The following is a 13,721-nucleotide window of genomic DNA, read 5'->3' on the forward strand; positions in this document are numbered from 1 at the left end:
TTCATTCTCTCATTCATTCCTTCCTTCAGTGTATTGTTTCTCTGAGTAGCAAGGAGGAAAACAAGGGCAAAGTTTTCTCTATTCCTTTGTGCATTTCTGCACAAGCCCTAGTCTGATGCACACAGCGGGCACTCAATTATTAACAGACTAAGCACTCCGTGGAAGATAGCCAACAGAGCCACGCACTCACCTACCTAGGGTCCCACTGAGAGGGGTTTCCAGTGGCGTTTAGGGAATGGAAATGTGCAGTACCTGGCTCAGCATTGTTTTATTGACATAGGAAGTGTATACTACTTTATTCCTCCCCCAAAAGATGATTTTGGTGAGAAGCCTAGTGGGAAAATGCAGCTAAGCCAAGTGGGTACCTAGAGATCATAAATGGAGGCGTCTTCCCTGACGCCATACACAGTTGTCATGTTTAGGGTAACTGTTCTCACGTTGCCTACGCCCCCAAACGCATACCCGCGTGCACCCTCCTCAACCCATGTAAGAGGCGATCTCCTAACGTCTGTGATTTCAGTGACTGCCTGAACTGGCCACGTGGCTGCCTGCACGGGGAAATGATGTTCTTTTGTTCTTTTGCTCCCTCACCTTCTTCAGTGGAATCAAGGGTTTATGAGGTTATTTTTAGCCATTTTTGTCGGCAGGGAAAGGAAGAAAGGCAAAAGTGAAGGAGTCCTGATGTTCTGCTGCAACTTCCTGGAAAGAATGGGCTTTAAAAAACACCAATGGCGAAGATTAATACCTTTTTCAATAAATGTCGGCAGCTAATCCAGTGCCAATTGCCTCTGCCTGAGGAATGAGCCCCAAGGACCCCAGCAAACTGGATCATCGTGTGGCGTGGCATTTGTTTTTCTCCCAAACACTGACCAGGCATCTGCCATTCCTTTCCATTTTTTACACTGCAGAAGGAAAAAGAAATGCCAAACGGTTTCTGCAACTCCAAAGGGCAAATTGGATATGTTTTGACATATGTTGAAAGTAAATTATTCTAAAATCTATTCACATATAGAATTATCTTTCGGGGACACACCACACTAAATGTCACTTTCACTCCTCAGTTCCCTCAGGCACCAAGCCAGTGGGCAGTGACTTGGCCTTGCTTGGTTTTAGTGACTGAGTTGGACCCACAGTTGGGGGTTGGGGTTCCTCAGAGGGCAGCGGGAGGTATCTCTTCGCCTCCCAAACAAGCAACCGCTCCTACTAAGATCCCATCTCCCTCCCTGGCGCTTGGCTTTCGGGTCAGTTTCAGGGGCTCTCAGGTAGCTTCCCCCTCTGGCTGCTCAACAGCAGAGAAAGCCTCGGGTCCAACCTGGCCCAGGGAGCAGCCATTTTTACTGGAATCTAAAAAGCCTTTGGAAACCTGGGGGAGTATATCCCTACCTGAGACATTTCCAGCTTCTGAAATGAGCAGGCCCGGCTTGCTCATCCTCCCTCTCCCAGCCCTCAGAGCTCAGGAAGGTTCCAGATGAAGAGGAGCTTCCAGGAACCAATTTTACCTGGTGACCCAGTACACCCAAACACAAAACAAAAGCTACCTTGCAAAGCATGATGGACTTCAGTCCTTGTTGTTTTTCTTTCTTTCTTTCCTTCCTTTCTTTTTCTTTCTTTCTTCCTTTCTTATTCTTAACTCCATTTAATTCTACGTCTTCTTTAAGTGCTGCTCACACTAAACTGACTCAACAACGCAGTGAGACGTCACCACCCGGGGTACATACGAGAAACACCGAGACTAGCAGCCTACCGGCGCCGGCGCCGGAAGGTGGGCGGGGCTGCCGAAATAGGTGCTCCCTGTAGAGCCTGCCCACCCGCCCCGTGCTTGCTCGGTCTCTGCCTGAATGTCTGCCCCGCAGCTCTGAGGAGCCGAGCACTTTCCTTGCAGCTTCGCAAACCCCACCAGGAGGTCTGAGCACTAGAATTACCTTCTTGGTTCAGATGAGGCTCAGCTGAGGTAAGAAGCTTAAGGTGCCCAGCTGGGAGAGCCAGAATTCAGACGCCCTCGCTCTGACTCTGAACCCACTCACAACCTTGATCCACCTGCTCAAACCCACTGGTAGCCACTCTTTGCCCTCGGGGTCAAGCTGAACCTCTTCACCTCTACAGCTTCATTTTCTTCGTTTCCTCCCCCGTCCCTTTGCACTACAGCCGGAAGGAACTTCCTTCAGCTCTGCTAACACTCTAGGACTTCCTGGGCCTCTCTTCTTCCTTCCCTTTGCCTGGTTCGTTGCTCTCATTTAGACCTTGCCTAGGTCTGAGCTGAAGCCTCGTTTCCTCTGGGACGCCTTCTCTGGTTGCCTGTGCCCACCCCCCACAGCGACAGTGAGCACCTCTCTGTATGCTTCCAGACCACTCTGTAGGTTCCTCAGTCCTGGTACAGATTCCCCTCGAGCCAGTGGTGTGCTGGTAAATGTTCAGCAACCAGCTCTCTGGGGAAAGGAGGAGGGAGGTGTGAGTTCGCATTTGCTTATTTCTATGGGATAAATACTTGCACCCTTGCCAGTTTCAAGCCATCCACATGGCTTCGCTGAGTGTGGACTTGGAAAGGCATCAGTGGGACGATACACGCTGGCTCCAGTGGATGTTTGGCTCATCCTGTCTGACCCGGGGGAAGGCAGGAACCTTATACTGCCTCCTCAGTGACTCAGAAGCAGGGCAGGCAACGGAAGGCACTGGTGTTCTGGGAAATACTAGAATAGTGACCTGCGTTGCTTCTCCACAATGAGTAAGGAAGTGCTGGGAGAGAGGACTGGATAGAGGCCGGGCATAATGAAAACAATAACCAGCACTCACTGCTTCCTTACACACCACCCAATATTTCCACACACGCTGTGTCATGTGCTTGTTTTCACGGAGAAGTGTTAGGTAGTAGATGAAGAAACTCTCTCCCCAGAGGGGCAGGGATCCACACAGGATCGCATGGTTCACACCTGAGCCAGAACAAAGGTCTCTTGAGTTTTAGCCCCACAGCCCCTTACTGTCCAGGGTGGCTTCTCATAGCACCATCCCTGCTTGTAGTGGGAAAGTAGACATTTGGGCAAATGCAGGGATTGGAACAGGGAAGGTGATGGTGCAGAGAAGGGCGAGGACTACCCAGGCGTGCACGCACGCAGGCCAGCACACGCATGACACGGTATCTTGGGAAAGGAACACCAAGTGAGTGACAGAGACATTGGGAGGTGGGATTGTGAGCACTTAAGAGCCGGGCTTGAAGAATCTGATACCTGGGTTCAGATTCTGTTATACCATGTCACTGTGTGACCTTGGCCCTGGAAACGTTTTGTGCCATTGCTTCCTGCAACTATGTCTCATTTTTTTAAGATTTTTTTATTCATTCATGAGAGAGAGTGTGAGAATGAGGGGGAAGAGAGGAAGAAGTAGGCTTCCCACGGGGCAAGGAACCCGACATGGGGCTCAATCCCAGGACCCCAGAATCATGACCTGAGCCAAAGGCAGATGCTTAACTGACTGAGCCAGCCAGGCAACCCACTACTCATTTCTTTTTTTAAATAGTCCCACCTTCAGAGGATTGTTAGGAAGATTGAATTAGATAATAGACGCCAGATGCTTGCAGCAATGCTTGTTCTATGGGGCACGCTCAGTATTATTTTTCTATCTTTCATTACAATGGTTTTTTTTCAACGTTTTCAAAGACAATGAGGTACTTTCTCATCCTTTATTGGTGTAAATCATAGGGAAAGAAAACCTTGCAATAGTGCGGTGCTGTTAGTACAAGTAGAGATATGGTGCTACCCAGCCGCCAAAGTCGGCGTGTTTCTGAGGAAGTTGCAAAACATGTAAAAAAAAAAAAAAAAAAAAAGTCTTGAGATGGTCATAGAGTTAAAATGAAAGCCAATGACCACTTGGACTTCTCTCATAGAAACCTCTAAGGATTTGCCTTCTCCATGTAGATTCACCAGTGGCTTCATGTGGCCCAAAACATGCTTTGCAAAATACAATCATGAGGAAATTATAGAGTCACTCAATGTCATCTAATATAAATGACTTATCCTGTACCATTTTCTTACCCTGTGTGGTACATAGTTATTTCTCTGTGTTTTATTTGTATGTCTGTGTCTACAGTCATCACTTTTTTTGTAAGATTTTATTTATTTGAGAGAGAGAGAGAGAATAAACAGTGGAGAGGGGCAGAGGGAGAGAGAGAGAAGCAGACTCCCTGCTGAGCAGAGAGCCCAATGCAGGGCTCGATCTCAGAACCCGGAGATCATGACCTGAGCTGAGGGCAGACGCTTAACTGACTGAGCCACCCAGGCACCCCTATAAGTCATCATTTTAGATGGTAAACCCCTTTCGGGAAGGACCTATGTTTACTTTTGAACCGGGAGAATGGTCTTTACGTTTTATTTATTTATTTATTTATTTATTTATTTATTTATTTATTTATTTGACAGAGAGACAGCCAGTGAGAGAGGGAACACAAGCAGGAGGAGTGGGAGAGGAAGAAGCAGGCTCCCAGCAGAGGAGCCTGATGCAGGGCTTGATCGCAGAACGCCGGGATCACGCCCTGAGCTGAAGGCAGACACTTAACGACTGCGCTACGCAGGCACCCCTGGTCTTTACATTCTTAAAATTTGTGTTACAATTATCATATGATTTCTCTCATCTATGAAACATAAGAACTAGGAAGATCGGTAGGGGAAGAAAGGGATAAAGAAAGGGGGTAATCAGAAGGGGGAATGAAGCATGAGAGACTATGGACTCTGAGAAACAAACTGAGGGCTTCAGAGGGGAGGTGGGTGGGGGGATGGGATAGGCTGGTGATGGGTAGTAAGGAGGGCACGTATTGCATGGTGCACTGGGTGTTACACGCAACTAATGAATCATCGAACTTTACATCAGAAACCAGGGATGTACTGTATGGTGACTAACAATATAATAAAAAAACATAAAAAAAATTTATGTTACAAAGGAAAACAAAGACTAATATTTTGTGACATGTGAAAATTACATGAAATTCAAATTTCATTTTCCATGAATAAAGTTTTATTTAAAGTTTTTTATAGCGAGGCTATGCATTTAATATTGTCTTTGGCCATTTCATGCTATAATGACAGAGTTGAGTCTTTGTAACAGAGATCATATGACCCGCAAAGCCTAAAATATTTATTATCTGGCCCATTACAGAAAAGGTAATACTCACTCCTGGCCTAAAATAACTAGTAGATCCCCGAAGAAGTTAAGGTCTTATCAGTAAATGCTCCCATGGCCTTGTTGAGATTCAAGGTTTTTACTGCTTCTCAAAGCACACAGGAAATGGTGGAGACAGATGCCAGTTTTTAAAAGCCACAGTGTGATCAGAGAGCTCAAAATGCTGAAGACGACATCATTTCAGTCTCTAAGATCGCCGTCATGGGGGTATGAAGTTAATTTTAGGTAACAAATACAAGGCAGAAAGACTGTAACCTTGAGTCTCAAATAGCACTGTGTTTCTTTCTTTTTCTTTTTTTTAATGTACTTTTTTTAAAAGATTTTATTTATTTATTTATTTATTTAAGGGAGGGGGAGAGAGAAAGAAAGAGAGCTGGGTGGTGGCGGGGTGGGGGGCAAAAGGAGAAGGAGAGAGAGAATCCCAAGCAGACTCCCTGACATGGAGCTCGATCTCACAACCCTGAGATCAGGACCTGAGCCGAAACTAAGAGTTGGCCGTTCAACCGACTGAGCCACCAGGAGCCCCAGCACGAGCGCCATGAGTCTGTGAGCCAGCAGTGATGGCCGACATTGCACAGAGCTGTTTAGAAGATCAGCTTACATGATCTGTTCATTGTTACAAGATACCATGTCACTGCATGCTTAGCCCTTCCAAGACTTAACTCTCATGTCCCTCCAGGCCTCTTCTACAGGCTGGGGACAAACAACAGTGGCGATGGGATCCGTGTGACTGCTGGCAGAAGGGCGCCCAGGCGCTTCCCTGAAGCTCTCACCAACGAACCCACAAACGAATGAAGGCATGTGCTTTCCTGGGGTCAGGCCCCAAATGCAAACGGTGACTCTGCCAGAATCTTACTTTAATGTTATCCTACACTCAGACGCAAGTCGGTCCCCCCTCCCTTATTCAGATTCTATTCTGTGGGACATTATTATCACGTATTAACACATGCTTTGGCTTAAGTTTTGAAAACCCAAGCACAATTCTGAAAACTGTTTCTACCAAGTGTGAATTTTCCCACCTGGTTTTTTTTTTTTTTTTTTTTTTTTTCCTATTTATTGCATCTCCCTGTTGGGTGGATTGTGTCAACGTTTTTCTCCACAGTTTAGAGAAGGCAACAACTTTTTAAAAAATGGGTTTGAACTTTTAATCTTACCTGCCATGTGAGGAAGCCTGGAAACGCAGCTCAGCACAAAGGGGCTTAAGAGGACAGAGGCCTCATTTTTCACACTTTCAGTTCAGGATCGCTCCATTTCCAGAATACTTAGTAACTGTTCAGCATTTTCCTACAAAATTCTCAACGTAACACTTCTGAACCAGAGTCGGTTGTGATGCGCTAACGGTAGTTTCACCCAAATTATAAAAATTAACTCCTGTATCTGTTCAGTGATAACTCAGTCTCAAAGCTTGGTTTTCTTTCTAAAACAGAGAATTGGAGGAAATTTTATGGACCGGTTATTTTATATTTTCCACCACTCATAGCGACGCTCATCAGTTTTTGAAAATCAAAGCTTCTAACAGTGATTTACTTTAAGAAAACAAAAACAAATAAGCAAAAACCTAATGCACAGCTCCACTACAATTAGAATGGCCATCTAGCAAATATATATTTTTTTCACTGTTTAGCATGAAAGATCACTTTAATTGAGGTTGTATCAGTGGTAAGGAGAAAGGGAGATAAAGCGTGATCTGCTAACGGATAAGGGGTAGAATTTCTACACTCAATCATTATTATTCCCAGATTCCATATTTGAGAATTCACCTACTTGCTAAAACTTATTTGTAACCCAAAAATCAATACTTGGAGCACTTTCATGGTCATTTGCAGACATGCATAGAGTGGCAAAAAATTTGAGTCACCTGACACATGTTTTCCCAGTTCGGTCGAGCAAGGCGACACTCAGCTGTTTCAGATCTCATAGTGTAAACAAGGGTCCTTTTCACAATGTACTTTTGTGGTTTTCTGTGGGTGATTTTGTTCTTTAAAATGGCAGAAGTGCTAATGTGCGTTCTGGTGTTCCAAAGCACAAGGCTAGGATATGTCTTACAGAGAAAATAGAACTTAGACAACTTTCATTATCTAACTTACATAAGAAAATGTATTGGGGGCGCCTGGGTGCCACAGTCGGTTGAAGGACCGAGTCTTGGTTTCAGCTCAGGTCAAGTCTCAGGGTGGTGGGATGAAGCCCTGCATCAGGTTCCCTGCTCAGCACACAGTCTGCCTGAGCCTCTCTCTCTCTCTCCCTCTGCCCCTCCATCCGCTGCCCCTCCAACACTCTCTCTAAATAAATATTTTTTAAAAAGAAGAAGAAGAAAATGTGTTAGATAAGTTTCATCCAGGCATTATAGTATTATGGGCTCTGAGTACAATGTTAATGAATCAACAATACATCTTAAATAAGTTTCCTTACACAGAAACACACATGAATTAAGGTTATGTATTGATCAGTTGACAAAAATGCAAGGGCCAGAGCCTTGCAGGAACCCACCCCTGTATTTCTGTTAAGAGCAGTGGTTCAGCATTGGCTAATTCAGCATTCACAGCATTTAAAGGGCATAACTACCTCAAATAACAGGAATCGGTGGTATTTGGATTTCCTTTCTATTCAATTCTCACATATGGGTCTTAAGTATCTTTAGTGCAAAAGAATCTCTGGCTGTTAATATTACAACTATTTTTTAAATAATTATAACAATTATTTTCAAAGCACCAAGAATGCCTTCCAATTCTTCCAAGATAAGTGCAGTTCTCTTATTTATGAATACTGTACCATGCTCCAAAAGGAGTCATACTGAAGGCTGATCATTCTGCAAGGTTGATAAAAGCAAGGTTAGGGCATAAGAAAGAAATGAAGAAACAGGGTAGGAGCCAGGGGACTGCTAGTATGAGTTCTTCCTTCTCAGCCACTCCTGAGACCTTTTGTCCCCCCTGGCCAAACAGTTTATACCATCTGGGGAAGCCTTCCTTTCAAATGAGAAAGAAAGGACACGGGGTGAGGAGGTTATATGGGTGAGACGCTGGTCCTGATCTTTTTCTGTAGGGAACATTTACCCAACAGGATGGAGTTGTCCGTGAAAAATTAATAATAAGAGTTTCAGTTGAAGGTCACTCATTATAACCAACCCTAGCATAGGGTTACATTTCTTGTAGAATTGGACACTGACTGGAATTTGTACCTGTGTTATCATTACACAGTATCCAAAAAAAAGGAGAAACCTCTGGCAACCTTCATAAGCTTTCCTAAGAAAAAGAGGCATTTGCAACTTTAGGGACTAATATATCCACAGAATTCACTTTTATTCAAAGAGAGGACAGTCTTCGACTTCTCCCCTACTCCCCAGACACCTGATTATAATAGCAAAGGAGATCACTGTATTTTTTTTTTCTGGTTTGCAGGGAATAAGGAAAATTATTTATTTTTGGCCTCTGAAAAACTGAAACTATTACATTTTCTTCATTGCCATGCACATGTGAAGTTATTTCCCTCAAACCAGATTCTAATTTTCTATAATTCAGTAGGACAGCCCACAGAACTTTCTTGCCTACAGTTTTAAAGTGCTATGGGGAAAAATTAAATCATTGCACAAAAAGGGAAGTGAATGAGTTGTGATACCCAGAAAAATATGTGATGACTCACAGATATGAAAAGAAGTTTCATCTGCAGCATGAGACTCTGGGAATACTCAGGGAAGTGACTCGGCTTTCAGTTTTCTCGTATTTTCTCCTTTTTGTCCTCCACATTAACTCCCAGCTTAGGGAGGAAAAAAGTTCAATAGAATCAGACCAACAGAGCTGAGAATTATGCTCTCCTCTCGTCTAAGTAAAATGCAGATTGGAAAAATCTGAGGTACGCATCAATGTCAATGACAACCACTGCAACTGCATATTATAAAACTTAATCATGAAATCTTGTAGCCGTTACACACTGTCTTGCCCAAGCATTAAATACCAAGAATTCTCCCTGTTTGAAAATTTGAGTCTTATCAAAAGATCATGTACTTTCCCCTTAAGTGTTCAATCCTGCCCAGTGCCTTAGGAAACTCTGAAGTTTTTTCGTGAAATATGTTTGTCATAACTGGAGAAATCACCAATGTTAACTCTGACTTTGGCGGGGAAAGGGGGTTTTCACTTTGATTCCTCTTTCCCTAGTCTTCCTTCCTTATCACCCCAACTGGAAAGACTAAGGGCATCTTGTGCCACGTATGCATTTCATCAGGGTTAAATAATAATTGTGGGAGCAAGGCACAGAAATTGGGGTCAGAGATGGAGTTATCAGGTTCTACTATATCTTTAGGGGGCTGGGAAATTCATAAAATCCCTTTGCTGTGGTTTACTCATTTATGAAACAAGTGAAAATATCCACCAGTTCTTAAAAGGCCACATGGCTTAAATATACAATTGATGGCCAGGCGATCTGGATATATAAATTCCAAACGGGAATGATAAATGATGCTTTAGAAAAGTCTGGCTGATCATTATAGCTCCTGTTTATAGATTCATCCTCTCTAGCAAGGATATGACTCACGTTAAGTATATGGATTTTTAATCTAAATTGGCATGTCTCTGGTTAAAAAGAAACAAGCTAACCAAACGTTAATTTAGGCACATTGTATTTATGTGGGGGGAAAAAAAAGAGAGTGTATTCCGTCTGGGTCATTTTGTCTCTCCACTGTTGACCTCTGTGGCTGCCGCCAAGGTGGGGGAGGACGAGCCACTGGAGGGTTCCCTCAGGAACCCGGGGCTGGAGACCACTGATGGCCATCGGCTACACTGCTGCAGTGCCTGTACCTTGGCGGTATTTGCGCATTTACCGCTTCCGTTTATTCTGACAACACCCTGAGTCGCTTACTGAGGCTGATTTAGTTCTCGGGTATTCCTGATGAATGAGCCGAAGTGGAGGGAAAGTAAACAGCACACTGTTCACTGACACATGCCTGTCAAGGCAGAGCACCCAGGGCCTCCGGGGTCCAACCCAGCGGTCTTCCCACTAAACCAGCTGTTTCCTGGAGCAGGCTACCTTGGAGAGAGGCCGTTGAATTTCCTTCCCCGGATCTCTCCAAGCTCATGTCTGCACCTATGGAGTAAAGAAAATCCTCTTGGTTGCTTTTGGATGATTTATGTTGAGGACATTGCTTTTCTGAGTTTTGAGTTGGCTTTGCTCTGCTTTGGTTTTTGTGTTTATTGGTTGTTTCCTAAGAAGGTGGTTTAATGGGCTTCCCCTCTCGAGGGCTATAAAAAGTTATTTGTTTATCCTTTTATTCAAAATATGATAAAAATATATTTTATTTTAGCAAATACAAAAAGCATAAACAATGAAAGTAAAATAAGATTGCTTATTACCTAGAGAGAACCACTGTTCACAGATTGATACACCATCTTTCTCCCTTTGGTAGTTGAAATTATAGATAGAAATATTTGTATAGCCTACTTTTTTTTTCATGTAGCCTTATATTGTATTTTCCCGTGCCAGTAAACATTGATTATAAAAGTCCTGTTGATGGCTGCACTAATAATCCATTAAATGGGTATAGTCTATTTACTTAACCTTTCCCCGGCTGTTGGACAGCTGTCCATGCTGCTTGAAAGGAACACGGCACAGAGTAAAGCAGCAGTGTGAATGAGGCATCTGTCCCTGTTGGCATTTCTGATTGTGTCCCCAAAAAGGATTCCTTAAAGAAAAGGCTCAAACATGATATCCTAAAAAATGATGCTTAAAAAGAAAGGTACAACCATTTTAAGACCATTGGTGGAAAGCACCAAATTGCTTTTCAGTGTGTGTGAGGGCTCATGGCCCTTGCTGAGGAGAGCCTGTGTCACCTCTGTCCAACACACCCCAGTCACCCACTCTCTGGACGTGCCATCAAGGATTATGGATTACTTTTTATGTAGCCTGGGCATCACCAAGAAGATAACTGGGAATTTGCTTACGTTTTACTTTATGGATTTTAAAGCTATATATACATGTATGTACATATATTCTATGTAGGTTATCAGCTCTTTGGTGTTTCCTGCTGTATTAGTCCAGTGTTCTTCAGAGAAGCATAACCAATGGGATAGGAGATGATGGATAGATAGATAGATAGATAGATAGATACATACATACATACATACATACATAAATGGATACATGGATAGATAGGTGATAAAGATACATAGATAATAGATAACAAATACATCGATATATAGGTAGATAATAGATAGGTGATAGATACATAGATAAGAGAGAGAGATTTATGGTAAGGAATTAACTCACATGATTATTAAAGCTGACAGGTTTCAAGATCTGCAGGGTGAATTGGCAAGCCGGAGACCCAGAAGAGCCAATTATGTAAACTCTAGGTCACAGACCAACAGATTTGAGACCCAAGGAAAACCAATGTTTCAGTGAGAATCTGAAGGCAGGAAAAGTCTGAAGTCCCAGCTCAAGGGGACTTGGAAGAGGCAAGGAGGAACTCAGGAGGAGGAACTCCCTCTCATTCAAGGGAGAGTCAGCCTTTTGTTTTAATCAGGTCTTTACCTTATTGAATGAGGCCCCCCACATTAGAGAGAGCAATGTGCTTTACTCAGTCTATCGGTTTAAATGTTGAACTCATCCAAAAATACCCTCACAGAAACACCCAGAATAATATTTGATTGAATATTTGGGCACCCTATGGCCCAGTCAAGATGACACATAAATTGACCCTCACACCCTCACCCTTGTGCCACCTTTGCCTGCCTATCTGTCCCAACCATTCCCTACAGGTGACTCTGAAATAGCAACAAAAAAAATTTTTTTAACAACAGTAGCTATTTCTGGTGGGTTTGTTACTTCATATCATTAAGGACCAGAAGGGACAGCCTTCCTCAACCTGTGTACATGGTAAACTGTGACAAATAGTAACCAGGTTCGATGATGGGTAGATTCCAACACCATCTCAAAAGAACCCAATTACAAAATAGTGTTTCCGCATACAGAAGTAGTATCATTTCAACTGTAACCAGCCATTTTATCACTGTGGGAAAAATCTGCCCATTTTTTTTCAAGTCAGGGTGCCAGAAACATGCAGCTACCCCCATGCTTTTGTCTCACACAGCAAATCAGGAACATGGGCCTTGGGAGATGAGAGCTTTGAGCCTGAGATCCTCCTTCCCTGCACTTTCAAAGGGTTCTGAATTGATGGAAAAATGGGAATTGCTTTACCTCTGAAGTGTTTTGTATCTTCATTGACTCATTTAGTCATTTATTCATATAGGCATTCATTCTTTCTTTCATTTTTTAAATAACACCCTCCATGTCACCCTAAGGAGACCATGCATATGGGCAAGTAGGAAGAGAAATTAGAAGTTCTTTTAGAGATGTTTGCAAGCCACGTTTAGGTGGAGTTCAAATTCGTAGTCTGCCTATTCATTTTTCTAAATGACCTGCGTAGGAGCACCTGATTCCAAGTTTGGTAATGAACAAAGGGATTATTCAAGACCCTACTTCAATTAAAAAAAAAAAAAAATCCACAAAAAAAGGATTATTCAAGATTCAAGGAAAAAAATAAAATGTAGGCAACCATTAAGTAGCAGAGGGGATATTAGACTGCTTAGAAGTTAAGTCAGGTAGGAGGGATTGTACTGCTAAGAGGTCTGTGTCAGCCCTATGTCGCATGACATTAACCCGGATCCAGAATTTGATATCAAGATAGTGAATTCATCTATTCATTTAGCAAGTCAGCAAAGATATGTAAATACTCATTACATGCAGGCACTTGTTAAAAAGTATTGGGTCTTTTTGCAACAACATGGATGGATCTAGAGAGTATAATGCTCAGTGAAATAAGTCAGTCAGAGAAACACAAATAGATGGTATTTCACTCCTATGTGGAATTTAAGAAACAAAACAAAGAAAAAAAGAGACAAACTGAAAAACAGAGTCTTAACTATAGAGAACAAACTGACAGTTACCAGAAGGGAGGTGGTGGGGTGGGGGCGGGGCGGGGGGAGCGATGAAATGGTTAACGGGGATTAAGGGTATACACACCATGATGAGCACTGAGTACTATATGGAAATGTTGAATCACTATATTGTACACCTGAAACTGTCTGTTAACTATACTGGAGTTAAGATTTTTTTTTAATTAAAATTTTAAAAAATTTTAAAGCATTTGGTCTTAGTAATATTCAAAAAAGAGGAAGAGGATAAAGGAGGAGGAGGAGGTAGAGAGGAGCTAGAGGAAAAATCTATAAAGTATACCTTTTTAATATGGTCTTCCCAATGACCGCATTGCCATTAAAGAAGATTGTTCATGTAGAGAAACTGCGTATGTTTTTGTAGTTTAAAAAATAATGCAGTTTACTGAAGCAGATTGGAGCTTTATTCCTTGAAACTAATAAAAGAGGCTTATGGGAGTTGGAAAGAAATAAAGAGAATGGCTTTACAATCATTTGTAGATACACAAGTATCTTCAGATGGCCTTTTTACTCTTTTTAATGAAACTATCCAAAAACCTCCACAGTAATGGGTAATTCACCTAGGAACTCATCTTCATTATTTGCGTAATTTTTAATTCTCCAAGCTTTTAGTTTCAT

General features: G+C 42.6%; 1 protein-coding gene and 1 long non-coding RNA gene across 2 annotated transcripts in view; one reads left to right on the plus strand and one right to left on the minus strand.

Moving 5' to 3' along the window:
• Window positions 1–1,696, minus strand: part of LOC148110134 (uncharacterized) — a 55,727-nt gene extending 54,031 nt beyond the window's left edge. Inside the window, exons 1-2 of the long non-coding RNA XR_015724586.1 lie at window positions 1,539–1,696; window positions 746–902 (exon numbers count right to left, since the gene is read on the minus strand). This is a non-coding gene — a long non-coding RNA (uncharacterized LOC148110134). The remainder of the gene's footprint in view (window positions 1–745; window positions 903–1,538) is intronic.
• Window positions 1–13,721, plus strand: part of MARCHF3 (membrane associated ring-CH-type finger 3) — a 135,416-nt gene that overhangs the window by 71,784 nt on the left and 49,911 nt on the right. The window lies entirely within an intron of this gene.

The sequence above is a fragment of the Ursus americanus genome, chromosome 5, assembly GCF_024610735.1.
Source record: "Ursus americanus isolate L20-20 chromosome 5, mUrsAme1.1.p, whole genome shotgun sequence".
NCBI classification, from domain to species: Eukaryota; Metazoa; Chordata; class Mammalia; order Carnivora; family Ursidae; genus Ursus; species Ursus americanus.